Below are 23,686 nucleotides of genomic sequence, written 5' to 3'. Positions count from 1 at the left end.
AGCCCTTTCATGTTCCTGCCTAAATTTAATGTACATATTAAACTATTTAAAAATAAAAAAGACATTGATGAGCTACTGTACCTGCTATAAATGAATTAATTTCCTCTTGGGATTAATAAAGTATCTGTATCTATCGATCTATCTATCGATCTATCGATCTATCTATCTAAAAGGCTGTGCAAAAACTATACATTTAGCTTCACTGGTAAGGAAACTAAAGAAAAAGAAGTTGAAATACACTCTCTGTTTGCGTGTCATCTCCTAATAAAAGTCCTATCTAATAATCAGTCTGTTTTCTAATGCTTATTGAAACTCATATTCTGTTTGGAGGGGGCAGAGTCTAGAAACACAACTCACACAGCACAATAAAGTAGATTTGTACAGATCTACCTGTTTACAGTCATCAGTTAATCTAACATGGATGTGTTTAGAACGTGGGAGGAAATACTTATAGAAGATCCATGCAGGCACAGGGGAAACTTAGAGACTCCACACAGATGGTGACTGGAAATGGTATTTGAAGCCATTCTCCACAATGGGTGATTTAACTTCATTAACCACTCAATAGAATTTGGTTTTAACAAAAAATAAAAGTGTTACCATTCATGTTTGTTCTTCTGTTCCTGCATGGGATATTCATGAAGCCAATTAAAGAATACACAGTATTACTTTTTTGGCACATAGAGGGAAAGTGTTTCCTCCCATATCTTAGAGACATGCACTTTAAGTTAAGTAATATACATATTGTTCTTGATTCTGACAGTGGTTGTACATGGGAATATGTCATGTTATATCAATATTGGTTCTTTTCTGGGCGGCACGGTGGCGCAGTGGTAGCGCTGCTGCCTCGCAGTTAGGAGACCTGGGTTCACTTCCCGGGTCCTCCCTGCGTGGAGTTTGCATGTTCTCCCTGTGTCTGCGTGGGTTTCCTCCGGGCGCTCCGGTTTCCTCCCACAATCCAAAGACATGCAGGTTAGGTGGATTGGCGATTCTAAATTGGCCCTAGTGTGTGCTTGGTGTGTTTGTGTGTGCCCTGCGGTGGGTTGGCACCCTGCCCAGGATTGGTTCCTGCCTTGTGCCCTGTGTTGGCTGGGATTGGCTCCAGCAGACCCCCGTGGCCCTATTCGGATTCAGCGGGTTAGGAAATGGATGGATGGATGGTTCTTTTCTTGAACCTTACCTTATACCAGGGCAAGCTCTGACTCCTGCTGAACCTCAACTGAAAATGTGGGTTTAGAAAATTTAAAGTTAATGGTCTTTAAATTGTTTTAGTTGTGCCCTCAGTTAAAACAAAAGCGTGCTAACTGTGCATTGAATGCTGTGTATTTTTTTTTCTTTTAAATTATGAACAGATGATGCTGTGTATTACATCTTGGACCCATATTCATCTTTGACATTAGTATTAAAGCTTTAATAAGGTCCCTAGATTGAAAATTAATTTAAATAAGTGTGTGATTTTTCTAGGGCGTTCTCTTGACCATCAGACTATATTAGATCACACCTTGGTGATTTTATTAGGACAGTTCAAATACCTGGGAATTATTATAACATTTTTTTTTAACCATAATTTTCATAATATGATTAGATAACAGTAAACAAGATGTTATTAGATGGTTGATTATGTGTTCATCTAACTTTAGTTATGAAAATTAATATTGTCAAAATGAACATCCTACAAAAGCTATTTATGGTGTTAAGCCATCCCTATATATTTTAAGAGATTCCCCTTTAAAGAAAATAGGCTCAATTGTTACCTCCTTTATCAGGTCAGGTCAGATTCAGGTTAGGAAGCATGCACTGGTACAGCATGTTGCCACACCCACATAACAAGAAAACAGCTCTGGATTCTGGTTGGCAATCCTCCAGGTAGACACATGGTCCAGTCCCATCCTCCGGAAATGACCCTCTATCTGCTGCAACTAGGTGTTACATGGGTATCCCCTTGGCCTGGACCAGCCACTCGGGTCCTCAACAATGAAGATCCTGCAAGCCGGATCACCCTTGGGGAATCACGCTACATGGCCATAGTGCTGTAACTGATGCTTCCTCACAATGCAGGTAATGTGCCTCATTTGGGACTCCATGAGCAAACCAGTGGTACCCAAGGATTCTCTGAAGAGACACAGTAGAAGTTCAATCTTCGTCTCAGGTCACTGGATAGCGTCCATGTCTCACAACCACCTCCTTTATGTGGAATTCAAAAGGTCCATGCATTCAAACAGCTATACTGCAAAGAACAAAAGCTGAAGGTGGTTAACCATGGAATAAAATTATTATTCCAAACCCACTCTGTATGCATTGCTGTATGCTCCAGTCAACCCTAATTACTCTCATTTATTAAAGACATCGAATCAATGCATGACATAATTTGAGAGGCGCTCTTATCTGTTGCCCCCATACATGGTAATTATTTGAAACTTCTTCAGCCTATGCAGTATTTAATCTGTGGAAGTTCGCAGGCTTTGTGAAATGTGAAGATATCCATATTGATCATGTATTTGCATTGGACTGTTATGATCCAAACATAATCTTCCATTGACATGTATTTTCTCCTACCCAACCCCATCCCACTTCCCTCATCTTCCACATACCAATCTCCTTGAGGTTATATTTGCTAGTTTGAATGTATATTCAGAATGCATCGCCAGGGTTTAACAACAAATTTTAAGGAGTTTACCCCCTAGTGATCTTAAGAAACAATGCAAAATGGATCTTTCAATTAGTATGGAATTCAGTCATTCATAAAATACATGATCGTTCAATATACACTAAACATGTCATAATTCAACTCAAAATATTAATTGTTCACATATATCCCATTTAAATTGGCTGAAATCCCAAACCATTTTAATCAAAATTATTGTACATTTCTTCAGTAGCTTTGGATCTAAAATCTCTTCTAACATCTTTAACAGCAATGTTACCTGGTGCTGTAATATTGTACTGTGATAAACCTGTTGTAATATCCTATACTTCATTACTTGCATGAAAATGTATTTTAATAATAATAAATATTTTTTTACATTTATATGGCGCTTTTCTTACTACTCAAAGCTATCTTCATGCGGGGAGGACCTGGGAAGAAAACTCACAATTTCCTTACTGCAAAGCGGCAGCACTACCACTGCATCACATTTTGCTCAAATATAAGAGTTCCATTCCACTATGTATTTACTCATTTTGAAAGTGATGTTCTGAAATATTATAAATTGAATAAGTTGTATTTTCTCTATGAGGCTTTCTTTAGATTTTTTTCAGAATTTGGCTAGAACTCGTTAATGTAATTCTATGCACCCTGGGAATGTGCTCAATCTTGCTAATTTATTTGCCATTTTATTTTATATGAAGACCATTTTAAATAGTAACTAGGCTAGTATTTCAATACAGGGTTCAGGTCCAGTAAGATAATAGAGCTCAATGTTATGCCACAATTCTAAGAGCATCAGTACATTAATTCATCCTTCCATGTTCAGACTTTGCTTCATTCAGAGAAGTGGGAACCTCAGCCTATGTCGGTAACACAGGATGCGGGTTCTGCGCATTTCATATTGAACCATGAACTCACATTCACTTCGAGTGAACCAGTTTGGAGACCCCAAATTAATCTAATATGATTGTTTTTGGAATATGGGAGGAGCAATTTTTAATTTCTGCTGCAGCCGAAAAGTTGAATTGGCAGGTAAAGGGCTGCCCTCAAAGCTCAATAAGTTAAATGATGTTTATTTTCATGTCAGTAGTGTCAGTACTCCAGTGTAGGTATTAATAATTTAAATCAATGAGTATGAAACAATCCGTGATTTGCTACCCCTTCTAGGCAACCCCGAATTGGATTAAATGGGTTTGGAAAGTGAATAAACAGATGATTAAACCAGCTTCTTTACTCATCAAAAGTTTTACAGGCAGTTTATTTTCATTTATTTTAATATGTGTTGTGGGTGGACATCCTGCAGTACTATTAATGATCTGTATGCACTGAACATGTGAGTTTTTTTTTTTTTTTTTTTTTACTTGGTGATTCTTTTAACTTTTTGATTGGATTCAGGCTGTTTCCTTTACTTATTTATTTAGTTCATGTTTATCTGTCAATCAGGGAAGGGAGAAAGATTGGGATAAACGGAGAAAAGCACACATGGATGTAGGGACATTCTGGAAACTCTACATAGAGAAGAGCACCTGTTAATACATTTATTTCTACACCTTTGAAGCCCTCAGTTTTCTTTTCTTCTTTTACTTTTCCCAAGACTCGAGAACCTAGAGCCTGCCAAAGACATGTAAGCAAGCTGTCATGATCTGGTTTATGATTTTAATTTTTTTCCAACTGTTCTTTGGCCTCCAAAACTGGTCCGAGTAATGTTTTTCAGGGTTTCTAAGGCCATGGAATATATTGTTTATTTTAATTTTTTATTTCCTTGTATTTTTAACATTGGAGAATGTGAATAATTTTTAACAATGGCACCATCTTGTTTTCCTTATGGATGATGCCATTGTAGAGACTGTTTGCCAAGATGCTCTGTTGATGGGATATGGTTCTCAGAGTTTTTGTGTCACTTTAAAATACAGTGCCACACATTTTGCTCATCCCAAGATTGAATTCATGAAATACAAAACAAAACTTTTGCATAATTTCCTTTTGTTACTTTGGAAATTACCAAATTATGATTTATATCTCACATTTGTATCTTGGTTCTGGATATGTATTCCTTTTTTTGGGTTGCGACTTACCACTCTATTCTTTGAGTATGATTCTGACTGAATGTCCTGACATGAATGTCATTTTAGTCTTTCCTGCATGAATTTTGAGTGTTATGCAATCAGTATGCAAGCTAATATTGGAGGTTTTTATTATTGTTTGCTACCATTAGAGATTTTGTTTTACAAACAGACTGCCCAAACACAACTTGCAAGTGTCACATAAATAATTGAAAATGAATAAGTATATGAAATCCATTGTTACCACAGGAAAATGTCATATTTGAAGCACAGACACAGTACTTTACTGTGTGTTCCACATAATGCCACATCTAAGATAAAACCTTTATTTGGCAGAATATAGAGTACCACAGTAAGTAAAACAGAATCCTAGTTTTTCTGCCTTTGATAATCTTGCCCCATTAATTCCATTAGCATGATTATTTAGTAACACGCTGAGGTATTGGTGCAAACGTCAAAAGACTGCATGTAAGCACCTTAATTAAATTGGTTTGTAAGTTAGATTAATAACAGACATATATTAGACATGCACTAAAGAACAGACTAAAACAAAACCAACCTTCTGCCAGTTTGCCAGTAATAACACAAGCCTCTTGAAAAGCAACAGGTGAAAACTGAAACCTCCTATTTGAGAACGTGTATTCAGTCCATCCATCCATCCATCCTCTTCCGCTTATCTGGGGTCGGGTCGCGGGGACAGCAGCTTGAGCAGGGAAGCCCAGACTTCCCTCTCCCCGGCCACTTCTTCCAGCTCTTCCAGGAGAATCCCAAGGCATTCTCAGGTTAGCCGGGAGACATAGTCCCTCCAGCGTGTCCTGGGTCTTCCCCGAGGGCCTCCTCCCGGTTGGACGTGCCCAGAACACCTCACCAGGGAGGTGTCCAGGAGGCATCCTGATCAGATGCCCGAGCCACCTCATCTGACTCCTCTCGATGCGGAGGAGTAGGGGCTCTACTCTGAGCCCCTCCCGGATGACTGAGCTTCTCACCCTATCTTTAAGGGAAAGCCCTGACACCCTGCAGAGGAAACTCATTTCAGCCGCTTATATTCACGATCTTGTTCTTTCGGTCACTACCCATTGCTCATAACCATAGGTGAGGGTAGGAACATAAATCGACTGGTAAATTGAGAGCTTCGCCTTATGGCTCAGCTCTTTTTTTACCACGACAGACCGATGCAGCGCCCGCATCACTGCGGATGCCGCACAGATCCGCCTGTCGATCTCACGGTCCATTCTTCCCTCACTCGTGAACAAGACCCCGAGATACTTAAACTCCTCCACTTGGGGCAGGATCTCTCCCCCAATCCTGAGAGGTCACTCCACCCTTTTCCGGCTGAGGACCATGGTCTCAGATTTAGAGTTGCTGATTCTCATCCCTGCCGCTTCACACTCAACTGCGAACCGATCCAGAGAGAGCTGAAGATCACGGCCTGATGAAGGAAACAGGACAACATCATCTGCAAAAAGCAGTGATCCAATCCTGAGTCCATCAAACTGGACCCCTTCAACACCCTGGCTGCTCCTAGAAATTCTGTCCATAAAAGTTATGAACAGAATTGGTGACAAAGGGCAGCCCTGGCGGAGTCCAACTATCACTGGAAACGGGCTCGACTTACTGCCAGCAATGCGGACCAATCTCTGACACTGGTTGTACAGGGACCGAACAGCTCTTATCAGGGGGTCCGGTACCCCATACTCCCGGAGCACCCTCCCACAGGGTTCCCCGACGACACGGTCAAATGCCTTTTCCAAGTCCACAAAACACATGTAGACTGGTTGGGCAAACTCCCATGTACCCTCTAGGATTCTGCTAAGGGTGTAGAGCTGGTCCACTGTTCCGCGACCAGGACGAAAACCACACTGTTCCTCCTGAATCAGAGGTTCGACTATCAGATGGATCCTCCTCTCCAGAACCCCCGAATAGACTTTTCCAGGGAGGCTGAGGAGTGTGATCCCTCTATAGTTGGAACACACCCTCCGGTCCCCCTTTTTAAAGAGGGGGACCACCACCACGGTCTGCCAATACAGAGGCACTGTCCCTGATGTCCATGCGATGTTGCAGAGACGTGTCAACCAAGACAGTCCTACAGCATCCAGAGCCTTGAGGAACACGTTTGGGCCTACCAGGCCTGACCGGCATCTTCCTCCACCATCGAAGCCAACTCACCACCAGGTGGTGACCAGTTGACAGCTCCGCCCCTCTCTTCACCTGAGTGTCCAAGACATGTGGCTGCAAGTCCGATGACACGACCACAAAGTCGATCATCCAACTGAGGCCTAGGGTGTCCTGGTGCCAAGTGCACATATGAACACCCCTATGCTTGAACATGGTGTTCATTATGGACAATCCATGACGAGCACAGAAGTCCAATAACAAAACACCGCTCGGGTTCAGATCGGGGGGGCCATTCTTCTCAATCACGCCCTTCCAGGTCTCACTGTCATTGCCCACGTGAGCATTGAAGTCTCCCAGCAGAACGAGGGAGTCCCCAGAAGGTACGGTGTATTCAATCTTGTATTGTATTTTTCACATGAAATACATTATAGAACATTCACTCTATGCCTAAAGCAATTTCATAATCCATTACACATGTGTGGCTTGTCCCAAACTACAAACTCCTGGTTTATATATTCCAATGAAATTAGTAACTCCAGGACCTCTCCCACAACCATAGTCTGTTTGTTGGCTAGTAAATGATCTTCTATCCTATTCTGTAGTTTGGGGAGTTCTCAGGTGGAGACAGATTCTTCTTATGTAATCCATCACCACTTACATTCATCCATCCATCCATTTTCCAACCCGCTGAATCTGAACACAGGGTCACGGGGGTCTGCTTCTTTGTCAACCTGCCCACCTTGTCTCACCTTGGTGTACTTTACCATGTACTCATTTGCCTCTTCCAAGTGTCTAAATCATGTTATCTGGATATATCTTTTTACACCACATCAATGCTTGCTCTCAACTCTGTACTCTTTCTCTGCTTCAAAGAATTTCTGAATAGCTATGGTCATTGATCATGTTCTTTCTTTCCTAAAGCGAGGAAAAATCTATTATTCATTTCAAACTCCTGTTAAAAATGTATGTTTTCAATGAGTATTATTTGTTTTCTTGTATGTAACTTCTACCATTTTATTAATGTGTTTTTGTTGAATTATAAAGTGTCCTTGAGTGTATGAAAGGTGTTCCATAAATAAAACGTATTATTATTATAATCCTTCCTAACTTTGCATTATGTTCTTTCTTAATCTAAAACATACTATTCCTACACACAATACAATGTCTTACATAATCTATTCCTTTTAATTGTAGATAAATTCTTTTAAAAGTCAATTAGAACAACCACTTTTAGAAACGTTTTCGTGCTCCTTTAAGGGCACAGCCATGCTATCCAGGCTACCACTGCTGATGTTTCTATGTCCCTCTTCAGCATCTCACTTAAGGGGCAGAACCTCTTTGCCTTTTACAGTCTATTTTCACTACTGGTACCTACAGTAAATTTAGACAGTTACGTCAGCATCAATTATCCTTTTCAAACATTTAACAAAGGGTCACCATAGTGCCTGCAGCACTTCTCTTCATTTCAGTGAATATTTTCTGAACCAAATTATGACAGCCCATCTGCTGATGAGAGTTCCTCCCAAGCTCTTTACCATCCATTTGGTACATTATGATTATATGATGGCTAATTATATAGTATAAGTAATTATATCATGCCTTGCTCCTGGGTTAGGCTCTGGCTCCCTGTGACCTTGAATTGGTTTATGTGGTTCTGAAAAAAGATAGCATATGTTTTGAAAACACTTTGCCATCAGAGTAAGATTTTGTAAAGCTCTCATAGCTGTGGGCATTATCAGTTATCACATGCATTACTAATGTGCATCAAATTCAAAATTGGAGCAAACTTGGAGGTGCACTGCTTTTGGGTGACCCTCGTCCGTAATTTTAATCAAGGCAGTGAAATCAAGAAAAGGCAAGCACGAGGCTAACAGTACAGACAATGGAGGGTTTTCTTATTATCACATCATGACATTCTTTAAAGAGGAAGTAGAAGGATTAGATCTTACCAGATCACCAACATAATGGCTTTGCTCTAAATGCTTTAGGCATTGACCTAGAGTATTTCAGAAAGCAAACATCAATGGACTAAATGGAACTTAAGCAACCACAGCTTTGGGAGTTCCTGCTGAAACATAGCCTAGAAATGACTGGTGTTACTGAGACAAAGGAGCTTAGAGAACTTGATGGAAATTAAAGCATAGTTAACACTTAATCTGAGAGGAGGCTGCTTATCCCAAGGGGGCATGTGTTCTGCAAATTATGCTGCATGATATTTTCATCAGAATTCTCCGTGACAATGTAGCCTTGCCAGATCAGGCGGGCGCCTCGAGCTCTGTCTGGTTTAGCATTACGGAAAATGTTTCCTTGCACCTTGTCACACAATCAGAATTGCTAAAATGCATGGCTGGGATTATTTTACGGATATGTATTTATTTAGATGTGGATCAGTAATGCTTTAGTTTTGGGTTATGATGAAGCATGTGTTTCTTATTTACAGTAATCATGGCTTAAGCCTTGATTGTATTTTGTGAGTCTCTTGTGTAGGAAAGGCCCAGGGGTAATCTCTGCCCCAGCAGTTGGCTGATTAGTAAATGTCTGTTTTAATTGGCGTTTTATTTACCAACAAATAGGCAAACAAAGATTTCAGAAGATTTGGTCTTTTTGAACGTTTGACTACTTTTCCTTTTTGCTCTGTGGAGTTTCATTAAGCATATAAGCAAGTTGTGTACAACAGAAACCATGATTTAGTCCCAAAATATAATTTGGGTACATAACAGCTAAATTATTTCTTTGAGATGCTTATTACATAATAGCAGAACATTTGAGTGGCCAGTTCATTGCTTATTTTAGGAAAGAAAATTGCATTCTTGTTGATTTTGTAAAGCATTTTATAATGACATTCACTTTGAAAAGTTATGAAATAAAGATTGAATCCCAACTCCTTCCTCTATGCATGCAATGAAAAATTTCCTTGCTTCCTATTAGATGGCAATTTTCCTCATTCTGAGAGTGTTTCTCAAGTGTGTATTTCAGCTGAGCCCAGGCGGCTCTCCGGCCAGCTGGCCACTTGTCTGTGATGTGTCTTAGTGGTCACTTATCACATAAACAGCTTTGAGTGTCAACATGCTGTCCCCCCTGCCACAGTAATAAATTATTGATTCAGTTTCTTGTACAGTCCCTTTGACATGCAGAAAATTAGTAGGGAATTACTGTATTTTTAAGCATTTACAAATTTAATTTAAAATGCAAATTTGAACTGAACCAGAAAATGTCATAGAATGTCAAGACTGAATACAAACAATAAACCAATGGAAACAAAAATTGAACTTTGAATGAGTGAGTAAATGAACACTATATACCAGAATGCAGATGGCAAGAGGTGTTTCTTAAAGTTAGAGGCTGGATCTCAGAGTGAAGGGGCTTCACAATGAGAAAGGAAATAGACAAGTGAATTCCCTTCATTAAAAAATTACAACAGTAGGCACAGCACAATACAGCATTATGCCTTGATTGTCACTGTGCCCATTTTAGTTGTATTACCATTGCATTCTGTATCCAGTCAGTCAGTCTATGTAGGTCTGTGGTGGACAACATATTATTGTCTTTGTCTATTCAATTACTGTTTATAGTTAAAACATAATAATACAAATGTTCTGCCGTAGTTTTGGATTAGTTTCAAAAAAAGGGTCAGTTTTTTATGTAGCAGAATGTGGCCTACAATTAGCTAATGAATTAGTCTGCTACCTGTAAATATGTAAAAAAAGTAACTGAAGGTCAGTGTATATACTGATGTTGGTCAGAGTACATCCTGTCTAGTCTTTGGCTAGTTCTATATCTTTAGTATGCTACATGAGGTAATTCCCATCTTTTGACTATTACAGGATTTTGTCCTGAATTGTTTTAATTATTAATAGGTTTTTACAGAGTGCATTTTTTATATGATTTCCAGTGATCCGTATTCCATTCTCAACAAAAAGGTGTGAATAATAAGCATTAAAGTAAATTGTAATTCAGTTTTTTTATAGTAATCACTATTTATTTTGTAATTGTCCTTGTTTAATCTGTTAGTTCATGGTTGTTTAACGATTTGTAGAACATCATTGCCTGTCCCTGAAGAATGGACACTTTGCCCAAAATGCATAGGCTATTCTACTATGTGGTTGCCTTATTCACTCCCTTGAAAACGTTTGAAATCCGTAAGACATTTCTTGATCTTTTCTACTACTTACTCAGAATCACACTGCTGGATATACACCTTTAAAAGGTAGACTTCTATATGACTGCCTGTTTATTGTAGGTCTATATACCTGTGAATACAATTGTTGCACCGCTCACCATTTTTTGTTTTTGCTTTAATATTAAGTATGAAGCTTGTCTTCTGTCTTTGGTATCATTTTAATAGGTTGACCTCTCATTAAGCATTGCTTTAAAATGGGATTTATTTACATTGACATAATATAAACTAAGCACACTAATGGGATTTGATCACAGAAAATGTATTGGCTATTGGTCTTAACAGCTGTCGTTTTACTCTTGTCTGCAGGCTAGCAACTTAACCAAAGTGATAGTGATTCCTGGCATCTCTGCTGGCAATAACTCCCATTTCCCCACTGCCTGGATTTCTCTTTGGAAATTACTGCATATTCTCTCCTTCACATACACTTCTGTTTTTTTTAAACGGAAGTATTTCTACTGGCATTGTAAACTATACACTAGAATATTTGGACTCAATCATGAAAACATTTTTGTGTTTATTTCAAGCTTCTGTTGTCATCAACAGAAAAAGTGTTTGAATAACTTTCAGTTACTCATGTTTTGCCATTTATTGTTGGAAAGTGATTTTATCTTTGTTGATATTTGAGAACAGGTCCTGGAATGTAATGTGGTGACATTAACATCAATATTTAGATAATTGCTACATCACACTACCAGGTGGCGCACAAAAAAGTCGCTCTGTGCACACCCCCTGATTATAGCAGCTGCAAATGTAGTCATGAAAATCGTGAGAAGTCTCTATGGACATTTATTTTTTTAGTTCAGTTTTACATGCTGTACTCATTAAAATAGCATATTCCGATTGTTGAGCTGTATGCTCTTATGGGCTCCTTCAATTTGAGATTTTTGTAACAATATCCTACCATTTGTGCTCTGGCAAATTCGGCAAATAGTGAAAAAATGACACATTTCAGTCAGCAATGCACCAACACTAAGAAAACTTTTCTTCCATGAAGTTATTATGTTATTGTTGATATTGTGCATAGTATGGAATAAAGTCCTCATAAGATAACATTGGGATTATCACAACAGAAAGGTGTGTCACGAGAGCCATGCAGTGTAATGTTGTGGGTGACCTCCTTATGTGCAACTTGCTTTGTTTCCTGAAGGTATTCTGGTCTTCCTTGTACATCCCAAAGACATTCATGTTAGTATAGGTGGGAAATCAAAAATTCAGCTACTTTAAGTGAATGAGGGTGTATGTGTGACTGTCCCCTAGCATATCTTTTACCCAGCTGCTGAGTTCTGCACCAGCTTCATGTAGACCCTGAGCAGGATAAGGAGTTTATAAAATGGAGGGGTATTTTTATTGGTTAATGTAACATAAATATAGAATATGTTACAGTAGCATAACAGGTTTTCTATCTCTGTCCCTGCGACAAGCCATCCTAGAATGAGACTTCAGTCCATATCTTATTTGTAGTTTGGGACTGATCACCAATGAAAACAAATCAAGTTGCTTAGATATAAAAATAACATTGTTCAAGTGTCAATGCATGTTTTGTCTTTAAAAAAAAAAAGCCTAAGGCCAAAAAAATTTGCTCATCAATTATTTTTGGAACTTCCCAGTAACACACCTTCACTGTGTCTACCACTGACCTGTTCCTCCTACGGATAGCTGTCTCCTGACTCTCACAGAAAAAAGCAAAAAAATCAATAAATATACAAGACCAACAAAGAAGCAAAACAAATTTTAGGCTGAAGTAGGAAGGGAATTTCAACTTACTTTATTAAAAAAAAAAGATGCACAGCCTACAGCCTCTGAAGTTTCTCTTTCTCTCTTCCTTTTCTCTAGTCAAGCCTGGACTGTCTTACACCATACTCTTTCTGTCTGCCTGATAAGGCACAAGTAGCTTGTTATTCCTCATTCTTGCTTCTTCTATGTAGTTTGAAGTACCCTGCCATTTAGCTGTAAACCACTTTTTTTATTCTTTGGCTAAAAACAGTCTAGAAATGGTAAAACAGACTTGTCTGTGTTTGATAAATTATCCCAACATAACCACATTGGAACGAGTGTCCGGTTTTAAAAAAAAATTGAAGAACAAAGAAAAACAGCCAAGTGCAGAGTGCTTTCCATGTGTGATAGAAATAAAGCTTTAGAGATAGAAGTTGCTGACTTTAGAGTGGCAGACGTTGAGTTGAGAAGTTTAATACTGCTGAAAGCTTCACTCACCAGCACCCTGACCTTGCAGAGTAATACAACTGGAACCAGATGGAGTTGGAACACAACGACCAATGTAGTCTGGGGGGAAAAAAATGAATGAACTTCCAGTAGCTTTGCTGAAGAATGCATTCACTGAGCTTTGCCATGTAGACTATGTTTAACTCCTGCTATCTGTATAATGTGGCATTGATCCATTTAAACAACCTGAGCTCAAGACTGGCAGATAGAGCTGTAAATACCTACATGAAAAGAACCAGTCCACATACAACTCCAACTTTAAGGATAAAAAAGTAGCAGGATCATGCAGATGTAAACATTTGATGAGATATGTGTGTATATTGAAAACCCTTACATTCATTATCTGAATCTGATGTTTCCACTTACAGTAAGTGCAAGTCTAGAACTAACCGGGATCACAGAGAAGGCTCACAATGAGCCAACTTAGAGTCACTAATTAAACTAGCACACATATTTTATAATCGAGGTATGGGTGGAGACCATAATACCAATGGAAAAGCCACATGAACATGACAATATGCAAACATCACCCATACAGACCGGAGCTCAGACTTGGCTCCCTAATTACTGCATCACTTTATTAATTATAATGACTAGCCTGTAGGTCATGTTTATTTAGTGTGGTCACTGCTATGCTGATAAGTCTGCTCTGCTAAAAACATTGACAGACCCTTGATTTCCCGATACAGCCTTCTTTGCCTGTGCCTGTTACTTTCATCAGTTTTCTAAGTTTGCATTTCACATGCTCAGAGTTGCCAGAAACTGAAATGCATCCCATAAGCAGCAGTTGGTACAAGTCTGAAATGAACCTAGGACAGGACACGACAAAATAACGTTCGCAGCTTCATATTAGACGTATTTCTTCAATGAACATCTTTTTGTATATTACACATTATTTGCTTTCTGACTCTCCTGGCAGATTTTTGTTGTATTCTTTGGCAAGAAACCCATAGCTTTATGTTTCTAACCATTTGACATTGAGATTCACCTTTGCACAAATCACAGATCATTAATTTTCCATTAAGGAGGTCTGAGCCATTCTGTTGGCTCCCCAGACCTCACAGAATACAGAGTCCAGCTCTACTATTGTGCCTATTGCTGACAAAGGCCCTTGTAATTGTTATTAAAGCCAGCTTAATGCCTCTGATCTATCTCTCCGCCGATCCTCCAAAGGCACTGAGATGTTGTTGTGTAGTCAGCGAAGTGTATTAACATGCTGATTGATTGATAGGTGCCCTCTTCAAGATGAAGCATTGCTTATCAACTGACAGCGAGTTTAATAAGCATGACAGGAAGATAAGGGCTCATGCCAACTTGCCAGATTTTCTTTTTTAAATTTAAATATACTTTATTTAGCCTTGATATCTTATTTATGCACTGATGAGAGAGAATCACCTCCTATCTTTCCGGTATTGCGTAAAAAGTAAAAGGCTATTTTTTCCATCTTGTACCTAATTATTTTCCAAAATCATTTTAAACATGTCTCTAACCAATGCTTTTCTATTTCTTTCCGTTGGTTGTATAGAAAAAAAACATCTTTTGTTTTATATATTGCATTTTTATATTGAACATCATGCCCAGTCACTATATTACAATTAATTTAATATATATTTGTTATAGTTTTAGAGCAGACAATCTAACTGATTTGCTTTAGGTGACACACCAAGTCCTGCCAGTACAATTTGATTTTCTTGTTTTTATCTTATTTTCTTTCTGTGGAGCCAGTGGCAAATTAATGTATGCAAATAAGCACCATCTTGTATTAAAATGCTAATTGACATCCACTGGAATTTATCAAAGTCAGGAGAGGGGGTGAGTGTCAGCGCACTGTGTAAAGACTTGGAAGGATGTCTGCTGCTGCTTTGTTTATTCTATCCACAATTAAATCTTTTTCATTATTTTATTTCTTGCGCAATTCCTGTCATTTTCATTTGAAGTATTCTGTAATTTTTTTTTTATTTAGCCACTTATTAAGTTTCTATTAAGAAATGGAGGAAATGGCAGCAATAAATGCAGCCCTGAGGGTCCATTGAGTCGCACATCCTTTATTTTGTTAAAGTTCTCCCACACAAACAACGATCATTATTTCATATTTTACTGTGCTGTGCATTTAGTGGATTGCATTTTAACACAGCTCCTAGGTGTGTAGTTTGCACATTCTTCCTCTGTCTACATGGGCTTCAATGAGGTTGTCCAGTTTTGTCTCACATCTTTGAAATATTGAGGAATTGAGCATTACTCCATGTTGGAGCAGTTCAAGAATGTGTGCCCTGTGATGGGCTAGGGTACCTTCTGTTTTTTTTTTTCTAATGTCCTTAATATATCCATTCATCATCCAACCAACTATATCCTAACTACAAGGGTCACGGGGATCTGCTGGAGCCAATCCCAACACAGGGTGCAAAGCAGGAAACAAACCCTGGGCAGGGCACATACAGACACACCCACACATCAAGCACAGTGCACCTAACCTGCATGTCTTTGGACTGTTGGAGGAAACCAGAGCACCCGGAGGAAGCCCACGCAGACACGAGGAGAACATGCAAACTACACGCAGGGAGGACCTGGGAAGCGAACCCAGGTCTCCTAACTGTGAGGCCGCAGCACTACCCACTGCGCCTCCGTGCCACCCCCTTAATATACACTTTAATGGAAATAATCAGGTCTATAAGTAAATTAATAAGTTAATATTTTGGAGTTATGCACTGAAGAATCTTAAAGAATGAATTAGTAAGCTAATTAAAAGGGCGGGCTTAGTTATGGGACATACTCTGGGCCCCCTGGAGGCAGTGGCAAAGGACAGAATTAAAACAAAACTGAGTGCCATTATGAACCATGCCATACATCCTCTCTTTGACATGATAACACTGAGGACATTTGGGCAGCGAATTATTCAACAGCAGAGTGTCAAGAAACGCTACTAGGGCTCATTTATACCAACAGCAGTGTGCCTGCATAAGGCCTCACTGTGACTGTGACTGCCAAGGCAGAAGTGTGCTTTCTTTTTAAATGTTCTTCCTTTTTAGTCATTCTGGTGTGTGTGTGTATATATGTATGTTTATTTATCTATCTGTTTATGTATTTATTTATTTAAAGAACTTCTGTAAAAAGCCATTTTTTCCCCTGGGGACAAATAAAGCTCTATAAGTTTTTTGTGAAAACATTTGTGTACACTATGATAAAACAAAACAAAATAAATTGTGCAATTATGTTGCTGCCTTTGTGTTCCTGCCTTTGTTGTTCAAGGAATTGGGTTATTGTGTGACTGCTCAGGGTAATGTCTAACATATGCACATACAGAAACAATCTGATTAATTGCTTATGGATAATTTATACCACCCCTGGAAGGAAGTTGCTGTAAGCGGAAGGTGCTGATGGTGGAGAGGTCTGTTCCTGCTTGGAGAGCGGGCTGATTTATCATTTATCCAGTTTCCTCATTTGTTTTGTTTCCTTTGGTTGAGTTTTCCACAAAGCTGCCCTTTAATTTATAGAAAGCAGGTAATTTATTTTATACATAGGTGAATAATGGATAATTTATTTTCTTTACTGTTTTCTACCAATGCACATACAGTACAGTCAGCTGTCTTATTTTGCTTTATGTTTTGGTTAGAGCGCCTTTACATCTTAAATCGTAAACTGAGCTTTTATAGCATTGTAAAGTAGATGGTCTTTTTGTTGACCTATATTGAAAGAAAAAAATATCCTCAAAGTGATGTATAGTTCTGTATTAACTTGATAATTTTTTCCTTTTTAGTCATGGCACTTTAAGTAAAACAAGTTAAACACAGACTGGGTTAATGTCCTTGGAATGATGGGGTTACAAACTTATCATGTGGCCTAAAATTAAGACTGGGGGTTCTGTGAAGTTGTAGACACCTTCCATGAATGGATGTACTGTATATACAAGTACAACATTGTAGAAATTACACAGCATTTTACCATTAGAGGGCAGAATAAATGTTAGTTTTTCTTTTTGAATACTCTGTTGAGGCAGTGTATGTTAAAGGGACCTTTCCAAAAGAAATGATCTACGTTTTTTTAACTGTATTATTTTTCTTTGTTAAAATGGGGGGGACCTGGGTTCAGTTTTAGACTGCATTCTACCTGGCATCATCTAAATCCTTTAAACTCTTCCATTTTCTTAACCTTGCAACATAAGTTAAATTGCTTTGTAGATTGCTGTTTTGATAGCAATCATCATGAAATGAGCTATATTAAAGACTTTAATAATCATTCATCCATTCATTATTGAAATTGGTTACTCCAGGCCTAAACAGCAAAGACTGGAGCCTGTCCCAACAGCGAAAGGAGCAAATCAGACTTCCATTGTGTGTCATGCTAATACATCCACAATAATGATACTCGGATGATTTTAGAGGCACCAGTTAACTTAACATGCACACTAATGGTCCCTGAGCTTGAATTCAAATCCAGGATTCTGATGCTGAGTCAGCAACAATCACCACTGTGCAAGCAGGTTTCCCCAGCTAAATCATCATGTCATAAATAATTATCCATCCATCTTTTTATAGTCCAGTTCAGGACTTATCCTAACAGAGAGAGAGCAAACTACAATTCCACTGGGGAAGGGACATCACTCCAAGTCAAAGAGTGACCATGCAAAGTCAATAATGTGACTGGCGTAAAAGTAAATCTTTACGTTCAGAAAGCAGACAGGCAAATTGCACACATTAGGAAATCTTGCCTAACAGTTAAACCATTGCCGGGTATGAAGCTGCAATTCTATCTGCTGCAGAACTGTCCCATGCTGTTACACATGTACAACTGCTAATTTTAATGAGCAAATATTTCACATTCTGGACAGCAAATAATAAATAACAGAATTGGCAATAGAAATGTATTTAAATCTCATTTCATTCTCAAACACACTGGTACCGCTTAACAGCTAGTCTCCAAAAAAAAAAAAGTACCAGTTGAGCTAACTTGCATGTCTTTGGAGAGGTGACAGGAAAACTGGAATATCCAAAGGAACACCCACATAGACACGGAGAGGACATGCAATCTTCACATGCACATCGTGCAGGCAAAATGTTTGAACCATGAAACTGGATCCGTGAAGTAGCAGTGCTGACCACTTCACAACCTGGCTCATTAATATATGAAATCAAAGCTGTAAATTCCATTGTGCAATATTAAAGGTGTGAAACATGTGTTACCACGTTGTTGTTGGAAGCATTTCTAAAATGTTTTAAAACAAAATTCTGGAGAACGAGACTGCAACTTCATTTGGCCAGACGTTCTCTCCTGGTTCAATATATAAAGCAGCTTATGCTGTTAATTCTTACGTCCCAGATTATCTATCGTTGTTATTAATTTGCTAGACACTTTTGTTTCTCTGATTTGATGTTTCTGTTTTTGCTGTTCTAGAGAATCTCATCTATTGCTGCCTCTTAGTCTATGGTCTGTTTATGAAGCTTAATAAGTGATCATTGCCAGATCTTGCTGGAAAAACATTTTTTCTGTCTCTCACTCTTAATTTGATTTGTTTATACCTGTAACTGTATTGTCTTAATTGAATCTTTTGCACTTACTGTACAGTACCTAATTCTTATTTGCTATTAATTCCGATCATATTTATTTATGTTGCCTCTTTAATTTCTTCCATACTGTATATCTAATATTTTCCTATCCAGCTTATCCTCAGGGTTGCTTTCCTTATAATTCACAAAGTATTTAATGATCTTTTATTGATTATTGTCAGTTTTCTTTTTATTGTGAAGTACCTTGCAGTGGTTTGAACTATGAATTTGACTGATTTCCATTTAACATGTTCTGTATTTGGAGCGAGGCTATGGGTTTCATTGAACTTAATATTTTTCTCAATTAGCAGGGGATATTGAACACATTAAAAACACTGATGCTTTTGAAGTCCACTATCTACGGTGTGGTCTTGATGTAGTCAGTTTGTAGATTTGTCTAATTTTTACTAGGAGCTAAGCTCATCTATTTAGCCAAGAATGCACATGCATACATAAGCGCAACTAAAAATGAAAGTAGAAGCAAAGGGATAAACTGAATGATGTGCCTTGGTTGATGATTTATGTTTTTATAATAAATTGTTGAGTGGAGGATGTAGAAGGTGGAAGGATCCAGTAGGCAGGTTGCATTACCGTGTTGGAAGAATAAGCACACAAGCTTGGGGATGGACCTTCCAATTTATTTATAAGTCTTTATTGAGACCAGTAGCTGTTCACATGTTAATATGTGAGATGCTGAGAAAGAATGAGTCAGTTTCTGTAACACATTTTTGCAGAGATCTTTTTTTCAGACATGAGTAGTTAGCTTTGCTACCTAACAGCTTTTTACTCCAGGGGTTGAGCAAAACTTTTGGATTTTGTACATTCTCCATCTCTAGGGTGTCTGTGTTAGATTTTTTGTAGTTAGGAACTACTGTTTACTTACATTACAAAATCCCAAAGATGTATGTGTTAGGTGAACTGTTAATTCTACTTTGGCCTGGTATGAGTGAGTATGGTTACATATGTACATGAGTGTGCTCCAAATATTGATAGAAAAAGCCCTGACCTCTTGTAACCCTGTGGTCAAATAGCTGGTTCAAAAATGGGTGGATGGATACAATTGCATCTCTTAGCTTCCTTTGCAAATATTCTAACACTGTGTCTAATGACACTTACCCCTAATAGTTTAACAGGAGACAGAATTAATTTGCTGAATGTCATACAGTGAGACAGCGCTGGAACTTCTGGACTAACTTCAGAGACACTAGAACCACAGTTCTTGACAAGCATTCAAAACTATTAGGATGTACGTGTTCAGGGAGATTTACTTTGAGGCTGTGCTTCTAACAGGCATTTGACTTATGAGATGTCTAAATCTGGTCATTAGTTACAGTGCTGGAATTGGCAGGATCAGATCCCACTGCTGGCTCAATGTGCACCACTTAAGCTGCCTGACTGTCTTTCATATTAAAATCACATATTTTCCTGTTTCATTGAGAGAGTGCTCACTCTGAAAGGTAGCATGTAAAATAGAGTGGGGCTCATTTGGGATGATACTGTGGTTGGACGCCTGCTTCCTCACACTTAGGTTAAATTTTTGGTCCAGTCATTGTCAATAAGGGCTTTATGTGTCCATTTTTTCTTCTTGTTCTTCTAGGTATGTTGGTTTTGTTCTACATCTGAAAGAACTGCAAGTTAGATTGATTAGACTAAATATATTGGCCAGTTTAAAAGAACTTGGATGTGTTTATTAACATGTGTTCCAGCTCACTGGTGTCACATCCAGGACATGATTTCTCCTTTGCATTTGTTGTTGCCAGAATAGGCTCTGCTTCCTACAGCACTGTAGTGGAGAAACTGATTTCAGAAAATAGATGATGTGAGGATTATTGTTCATTTCAATTAAATGTTTATTTTTTTATTTAAAATATTACTGAAATTAAATGTAAAATCTAAACCATCACCTAAATTAATTGATTTAGCTGTCATTTAATATGTGTAAAACATCTTATCAATTTCTGAATTTCACCATTATATCCCTTATACATTTTGATTATTATATAGGTTCTGTGGTTTCTGCAGCTCAGAATAGGCTAGGAATTTATTTTAATTTTTATAAAGATATGCATGTAATTTTTTAACGTTGTCACTGATGCTATATAACTTTTCCATAACAGTTAATGGCAGCATTTGGCAGATTTGCTATTAAATGTTCATTGCTGATACCTGGTCCTTGGAGATGCTTCCTGTTGTTTCTTGGTCATCCAGTGTATCAATCTAATTCCCAAAGCAAAGTGGACGTAGAATACTTGAATCCTCAAAGGAGATTCCTTAAAGACTGATAAACAAAGGCTTCACGGGTTTGCAAAGGTTCAGCCAGCTCGTCGCGGTTCTTTACATGCATTAACTACTTGGAGCCAAAGGGTGATGACAGTGGAATCGGAGCTTCAACCATAAGGTTTAAATTAAGAGTGCAGGACTTGTCAATGGGGTGATTTACTTTGGCCTCAGAGGCTTACCAAAAAAAAAAGCAAGTCCAGCCTGTGATTGTGTAAAACACTTGGCTGTGTTTTTTTTTTTTCTTGGAAAATGCATTTACCATAAGTTCTTATTTGCAGGTTCTCTTATTGATTATGCCATTTGGTTATGCACAGAAGAGAGAGGAATAGCAAAGCTTTCATGTTCCCGGAAGATGGTGGTCCCAAAGTGTTCTAGCAGGGCCTAAGGAGGCTGGCAGGTAAACACAAGTATTTCCATTTCATTCCAGATAAGCAGACATATCAAATTTGTGGTTAATGTTGAAACACCAATCCAAAAATAAGACTCTTCTTCCTCTGGATTCACTTTCCAGCATAGGCTGAGAAGTTTGTTTGAAGACTGGATTACAAAAGTATCAGGAAACGAGGGGCAAACCAAAACATTAAACCAGGGAAGCAAAGGGTCAAAACATGAATTTACAGACCCTGTTGTTTAAAAAAAAAAATACAAAATCGAATTTGAAAAACAAAGATCACGTCTATGTTTAGATAATTTTTCTTATTTAACTAGCTTTTAGAGTTTAATTCCACAAACTAGGATGTCAGTAAACTGAAGCACCATTTTAAATAGATATACTGTACATAATGACATCCTGTGAAATAAGACACATGACTGGCATTGACAATGCTGCCATCAACAACATGGCTGCAATCATGAGGAAAAAGTCCAAAAATGGCACTGCAATGATGCTATTAAGTAAAAATGCATAATACACTGCTAAATTTGTCAAAAATTACATAAAGCTGAATCTCAGAAACAAGACAACCATGATTTAGAATATTGGCTTGTATCAAGCACAATGATTATTCTGGTGGCTAAAAAGCACAATTTTAATCTCATCAGATCATAGAACCCTTTATATATAAAAAAAAAAATAAAAAAGATGGCTTTGTCTTTGTCACTCTCCTATTAGACCAAGAGTTCCCAAACTTTTTTCGGCCGCAGACCCCTTTGCCAAAAACTTTTAAAACCGTCAACCCCCTATTCATTTATTTTTCTTACTCAAATTAATAAATTTGTACAGTATTCGATATTAAACATTTCACTAGATATCAAACTTTTCATTTTAATCACTTGTAATTAATGATTGAAAAAAATAAAAGGACTACGGAATATGGCATTATCTTGTGCAACATTTAATATCGAAACCTGCACTAACGAAAATTAAAGCAAAAAAATACGAGCAGAGCTTTTTTACATTTTTGACATGTATGAAATAAATATATAAATTCAAAATAAGTACAAATAGTCCAAGCTGTACTGTCTGCATTTCTTTTTTGGTTCAGTCATATTATTACCTGTAGAAATAAAAACTTTCATTAACAAACAGCACCTGTGATAAAAAAAAAACAATAAAGTATGTACTTACTTGAAACAGAAGATTTTTGTTCAAACTCAAATAAATAAACTGTGTCCTCAGATTTTCTTTTTCGTAGTACTGCTCCTCAATAAATAATTATATTCAAAGTTCAAATCACAAATAAGTACATGTCACATCAAACGAACCAATTTAGAGTGTTTTATGAAAGCATGACTGTACAAGACTGATAGATTCTGCTAATATCGAATATCCGTTTTGTCGTCTTACCGTGAGCAAGTGTGGACATGCAACGGTCTTTCATGTCCGCACTTGCATTGATACATTTGATAACACAATGCACAGACATGTTTGTGCTACATGTATTGTCATGCATTCTTACGTGTGATTCTTTTAATGACACATTTTACCTTTTTGTTCGCAAGTTTGGTATGTAATGTGTTTTTATCAAAAAAGTGTTTTTTTGAATTATTTTACTTCTTAATTAGGTACCTATTGGAATCATAGAAATTTTGAAGTAACAAACAAATAGCAGTAGTAAGGGGGTTTATTTTTGCTGTCGTTGACCCACAAATTTTTTTTATTGAAACTATCGACCACTTTGGGAACTCTTGTATTAGACAATAGTTGTTGTATGCACCGCATCTCCAGTCTTATCCACTGTAGCTTGTAATTCATCTGTTTTTGTGGAGAGCTGGCTTTGGGCAGATTTACAGCTCTGCCATCTTCTGTCCATTTCCTAATGATTGATTTAACTGGACTCCAAGGGATATTCATCGATTTGGATATTTTCTTGTCTCCATCCTCTGACTTGTGCTTTTTGTCACCATTTCAATGAGCTTCTTGGACTATTCTTTTTGCCTTCATTGTGCAGATCAGGCCATGATACTGACTCACCACAAGGTTGCAGGCGCATTTATACTACAGTCAACTGAAACTCCAGCAAGGTGATCTCCATTGAACTAATTATGTAACTTCTAAACCGAATTGGCTGCACCAATGATGATTTAGGTGTGTCATGTTAAAGAGGGTTAATATTTATGAGATCTATTATTTTGTATTTTACATTTAAAATAATTCAAATCACTTTGCAGAGATTTTTTTTTCAATTTGACATTAAAGAGT

General features: G+C 37.8%; 1 protein-coding gene across 2 annotated transcripts in view; it reads left to right on the top strand.

Moving 5' to 3' along the window:
• The window catches only part of ccdc102a (coiled-coil domain containing 102A), a 260,694-nt gene that overhangs the window by 25,842 nt on the left and 211,166 nt on the right, over positions 1-23,686 (top strand). Inside the window, exon 2 of one of the 2 annotated variants that reach the window (XM_039763189.1) lies at positions 21,324-21,442. The exons of the other annotated variant lie outside the window; for it this stretch is intronic. The gene's annotated coding sequence lies outside the window, so the exon portion shown is untranslated. The remainder of the gene's footprint in view (positions 1-21,323; positions 21,443-23,686) is intronic. 2 annotated transcript variants of the gene reach the window in all.

The sequence above is a fragment of the Polypterus senegalus genome, chromosome 9, assembly GCF_016835505.1.
Source record: "Polypterus senegalus isolate Bchr_013 chromosome 9, ASM1683550v1, whole genome shotgun sequence".
NCBI classification, from domain to species: domain Eukaryota; kingdom Metazoa; phylum Chordata; class Cladistia; order Polypteriformes; family Polypteridae; genus Polypterus; species Polypterus senegalus.
This window is presented reverse-complemented; position numbering and strand designations above follow the sequence as displayed.